The sequence below is a fragment of the Oncorhynchus keta genome, chromosome 32, assembly GCF_023373465.1.
Source record: "Oncorhynchus keta strain PuntledgeMale-10-30-2019 chromosome 32, Oket_V2, whole genome shotgun sequence".
Classification (NCBI taxonomy): Eukaryota; Metazoa; Chordata; class Actinopteri; order Salmoniformes; family Salmonidae; genus Oncorhynchus; species Oncorhynchus keta.
In genome coordinates, this window is record NC_068452.1 from 11,953,461 (window position 1) to 11,959,460 (window position 6,000).

Below are 6,000 nucleotides of genomic sequence, written 5' to 3' on the forward strand. Positions count from 1 at the left end.
CATTAGTTCCTGCCAAGGCAGCAGCTACTCTTCCTGGAGTTTATTATGGATCCCCATTAGTTCCTGCCAAGGCAGCAGCTACTCTTCCTGGGGTTTATTATGGATCCCCATTAGTTCCTGCCAAGGCAGCCGCTACTCTTTCTGGAGTTTATTATGGATCCCCATTAGTTCCTGCCAAGGCAGCAGCTACTCTTCCTGGGGTTTATTATGGGTTCCCATTATTTCCCTCCAAAGCAGCAGCTATTCATCCTGGGGTTTATTATGGATCCCCATTAGTCCCTGCAAAGGCAGCATGCACTCTCCCTGGGGTTTATTATGGATCCCCATTAGTTCCTGCCAAAGCAGCAGCTACTCTTCCTGGGGTTTATTATGGATCCCCATTAGTTCCTGCCAAGGGAGCAGCTACTCTTCCTGGGATCCAGCAAAAAGTTATACCATTTTAAAAATATTACAATGTCATCTTGTTTTTACATGGCATTGTAGATTTTAGCAGTATACAGTATGTATTTTGGATGTTTTCAGTGTGTTTTGAACCCTTTCGGACAATGGATTAATACACCATTATATTAACATATATTTAACTAAAATAAAATAATATGTTGGATGCATTAATGCGTTTTGTTGGTGGCCCGCTCTTTGATGGTATACACGTGACAGTTTAGCGAACACGTTATGTTATTTTGTTATGAAGCTTCATCAATTCCTACATTATAAACAACATAATAAAGAGTAGGACTTAAGGAAAATAGTTTAAACATGCATCAGTTCAACAACTGCAGACAGTTTGTGCCCCATTCCAAGATAGTACTGAATGTTGTTAATCAGATCCCTAGTCGCCTCCTCCTTCGATGTGACAGTTATCTTCCCGTTCCTCCACCTCTTCTTTCACAGTAACATCCTCCTCTTTCACTGAAACGACTTTCTCTTCTTCTTTCACTGTAACAGCCTCACCATCTACTTCATGTTTTATTGTTTCATCCTCTTCCTTCTCCTCTTTCACGAGAGCTTCTTTCTCCATCCAGCAGACTTCTTCTTCTTTAGCAGGAGGAGAGTAGTTTAGGGAGATTATGGTCGTGTATGTTAGCTATCCAGCTAGCTACTACCAAGGTAAATATGGAATTAAAGGGGTAACTAGGTAAACGGCATAAGTCGACAGAAGTGTGTTTAAATCATAGTGGTTAATATACACCGAAACAGTCTAAACAGCTTGAATCTTTCAGCTATGTTGGCTACGGAGGTGGATGACTCCCTGTTGTTGTTGAAGTGTTTCGTCCACTAGATTATACGTCACACTACCAGCGTCGCCTGAAAGACTCACAACGCAATCTGCAGACAGGCGTGCCGACACAGTTGAGGGAAAAGTTATGTTTTTCCAAACAAATCGTTTAAAATGTTTTATTATTAAATAATAATATTACATTGAGATTATCAGATAGATGCATGTGTTGATTAGTGCATTTTAATCCGTGAGAATCACACTTTACATCAACTTGACATTGCATTTTTAAGGAAGTTTCTGATTATTTCAGTCAAACTAACATAATAATAAATAAGCAGCGACGTCACAATACATCATGTAGATGTATATAATGAACAGACTAGGTCTATACTGCTCCTACATGGTGTAACAATACATCATGTAGATGTATATAATGAACAGACTAGATCTATACTGCTCCTACATGGTGTAACAATACAGTACAGTTGAAGTCGGTAGTTTACATACACTTAGGTTGGAGTCATTAAAACTCATTTTTCAACCACCACAAATTTCTTGTTAACAAACTATAGTTTTGGCAAGTCGGTTAGGACATCTACTTTGGGCATGACACAAGTAATTTTACCAACAATTGCTTACAGACAGATTATTTCACTTATAATTCACTGTATCACAATTCCAGTGGTTCAGAAGTTTACATACACTAAGTTGACTGTGCCTTTAAACATCTTGGAAAATTACAGAAAATGTTGTCATGGCTTTAGAAGCTTCTGATAGGCTAATTGACATAATTTGAGTCAATTGGAGGTTTACCTGTGGATGTATTTCAAGGCCAACCATCAAGCTCAAGTGCCTCAGCCAAAACCACAGATTTTCTTTTGTAGACCTCCACAAGTCTGGTTCATCCTTGGGAGCAATTTCCAAAGCCTGAAGGTAGCACGTTCATCTGTACAAACAATAATACGCAAGTATAAACACCATGGGACCACGCAGCTTTCATACAGCTCAGGAAGGAGACGTGTTCTGTCTCCTAGAGTTGAACGTACTTTGGTGCGAAAAGTGCAAATCAATCCCAGAACAACACCAAAAGACCTTGTGAAGATGCTGGAGGAAACAGGTACAAAAGTATCTATATCCACAGTAAAACAAGTCCTATATCAACATAACCTGAAAGGCCGCTTAGCAAGGAAGAAGCCACTGCTCCAAAACCGCCATAAAAAAAGCCTGATGATGGTTTGCAACTGTACATGGGGACAAAGATCGTACTTTTTGGAGAAATGTCCTTTGGTCTAAAGACACAAAAATATAACTGTTTTGCCATAATGACCATCGTTTTGTTTGGAGGAAAAAGGGGAGGCTTGCAAGCCAAAGAACACCATCCCAACCGTGAAGCATGGGGGTAGCAGCATCATGTTGTGGGGGTGCTTTGTTGCAGGAGGGACTGGTGCACTTCACAAAATAGATGCCATCATGAGGCAGAAAATGATGTGGATATTTTGAAGCAACATCTCAAGTCATCAGTCAGGAAGTTAAAGCTTGGTCGGAAATGGGTCTTCCAAAAGTACAGTGACCCCAAGCATAGTTCCAAAGGTGTGGCAAAATGGCTTAAGGACAACAAAGTCAAGGTATTGGAGTGGTCATCACAAAGCCCTGTACTCAATCCCATAGAAAATTTGTAAAGAGCAGCTCACAGATCACTGCACCTGTACATAGCCCATCTGTAAACAGCCCATCTCTCTACCTCATCCCCCTACTGTATTTATTTATTTATCTTGCTCCTTTGCACCCCAGTATCTCTACTTGCACATTCATCTTCTGCACATCTACCGTTCCAGTGTTTAATTGCTAAATTGTAATTACTTTGCCACCATGGCCTATTTATTGCCTTAACTCCCTTATCTTACCTCATTTGCACTCACTGTATATAGACTTTTCTTTTCTTTTTTTCTACGGTGTTATTAACTGTATGTTTAGTTTATTCCATGTGTAATTCTATGTTGTTGTATGTGTCGAATTGCTTTATATTGGCCAGGTCGCAGTTGCAAATGAGAACTTGTTCTCAACTAGCCTACCTGGTTAAATAAAGGTGAAATAAAAAATAAATGAATAAAGTGTGTGTGTGAGCAAGGAGGCCTATGAACCTGACACAGTTACACCAGCTCTGTCAGGAGGAATGGGCCAAAACTTATTGTGGGAAGCTTGTGGAAGGCTACCCGAAACGTTTGACCCAAGGTAAACAATTTAAAGGCAATGCTACCAAATACTAATTGAGTGTATGTAAACTTGACCCACTGGGAATATGACAACATTTTAAAAAGGCGAACTAAATAATTCTCTCTACTATTATTCTGACATTACACATTAAAACAAAGTGGTGATCCTAACTGACCTAAAACAGGGAATTTGTACTAGGATTAAATGTCAGGAATGGTGAAAAACTGAGTTTAGATGAATTTGGCTAAGGTATATGTAAACATCCGACTTCAACTGTTTATAGGTCTGGTGTTGGAGATCATTCCACACTCTGTGTTCTACTACCCAGGTTTGGTGTTGGAGATCATTCCACACTCTGTGGATCTCCTGCATGTATTTTCTGATGTTTAATCAGACCACTTGGATTAGAGTATCTCTTGTCACATTGATTACAGCTATAAGATTTCTCACCTGTGTGTGTTCTCTGGTGTGATTTCAGGCTGTGTGACTGAGTAAAACTCTTCCCACACTGATTACAGCTATAAGGTTTCTCTCCCGTGTGTACTCGCTGGTGTACTACCAGCTGGCTTGATTTTGTAAAACTATCCACAAATACATCACAGCTGATGTCCTGTGTGTGTTCTCTGGTGTGATACCAGGTTGGTTGACAGAGTAAAACCCTCTCTTCTGTGTGTGTTCTCTTGTGTGATACCAGGTGGCTTGACTGATTAAAACTCTTCCCACATTGATTACAGCTATAAGGCTTCTCTCCTGTGTATAATCGCTGGTGTTTTTCAATTCTGATGTAGATTTGAAACGTTTCCCACAGTCAGAGCAGCACTGAGGTTTCTTTCCTGTGGGTCTCTGATGGTGTTTCTTGAGGGTCCAGATGTGGAGAGACTCTTCTCTGCCTCGTCAGCTTCATGATGATGTTGAGGCTCCACGATGGCCACATCGTGGACCATCGTCACAAGAAAAATCACAAGAAAATGAATGAGCAGCTTGGCAATGTTTGTAAAACAAGAAATGTAAGTATGAAGTAATGTGGTATATTGCTCAATGTAAGTACATTTTTTTGTGGCAAGACACTGATAATTAATCAATGTGTTAAAATAATTAATTTAAATTCAATAGTAATGATGAACAGCTGTACAAGTGAACATCAAGGATCAACAAAGTGCCTGTCCTGCCAGATAAAATGCTTACTAATTATTAGTTCAGGGCTCTACGCTGACATGTGTTCCTCAGTTTATATACTGATCAAAAATATAAACGCAACATGGAAAGTGTTGGTCCCATGATTCATGCGGAATTGTCTGAGGAGGGAAGGACGGGGCTGAGGAGTTTTTCTGTCTGTAATAAAGCCCTTTTGTGTGGAAAACTCATTCTGTTTGGCTGGGCCTTGCTCCCCAGTGGGTGGACGTATGGCAGTGGACCTGCCCAGTCGTGAAATCCATAGATTAGGGCATCATTTATTTATTTCAATTGACTTCTATGAACTGTAACTCAGTAAAATCTTTGAAATGGTTGCATGTTGTGTTTATATTATTGTTGAGTAGTTAGGAGCTGGACAATTCCACAGTAACGGAATTACTCCAGATTCTGATTTTTCATTTTAAAATGTACGCAAAACAAAACCCATTACTGCTTTAAAACAACGTATGTCTACATAAGTTCAACAACTGCAAAGCTTGTGCCCCCTTTATTAAATATTAGTATTTACTGTTAATCTGACCTTCCGTCTCCTCCTCCTCCTTCACTTCAAAAACGGCATCCTCTTTCTCTACCTCTTCTTCATTTACTGTAATATCATCATGTAGATGTATATAATGAACAGACTAGGTCTATACTGCTCTTACATGGTGTGTTACGAATCCCTTTTGGCCCGACGGTCTAGGGGGGATGGTAATGAGACCCGTAACATACCTCATGCAAATTATTATTGTGACAAAGTAAAAGTGTGAACGAAATAACCACAACAACAGAAATCTACCGTCAAACTCTAGGTTTATTTATAAACACACGGTAATGGGGGGGAGCAGGAAAAGGGGCTGAGCTGGACCCAAGGAAAGAAACAATAAGTATACAAAAACACACCCCTAAGCTAGACTAGCCTACTTTAACAACAGCTAACTAACTAACCAAAAATACAGTGGGTGGTCCGCCCAGTTCTAACTAGTGTATTTAACAAAGTTCACCTACGGGTAGTGTATGCCCATGGGCGACTTGTCTTGGTTTCCCCCTTTTCCCACCAGCAACAAACAAATACCATAACCAAAAATAATACTCACAGGTGATGACAAAGTGCTATGAAGTGCTTTAAAGAAAAGAGAGGTTAAGACACAAAGCGAGAGTGAAACACAGAGACCTACAGACATGGCATTACAGAGAGATTGAGCTGAGCTGAGCTGAGCTCTAGAACAAACAAATGATGGGGTTTTTAAACCATGGGGAAGGAACTGTGATAGGTCAGGAAATAGAGGAGGTGTGTCTTCTGATTGATGATTGATTGGGAGTGATGATTTTCACCTGTGAGGGGAGAAGGAGAGAAAAGAAACACACACACACAGGATACACACAGACACAGG

The 6,000-nt window shown here is 40.1% G+C and overlaps 1 pseudogene; it reads right to left on the reverse strand.

The window, feature by feature from the left end:
- Window positions 1-829: 829 nt before the first annotated feature.
- LOC127914383 (zinc finger protein 180-like) overlaps window positions 830-6,000 on the reverse strand; it is a 184,517-nt pseudogene continuing 179,346 nt past the window's right edge.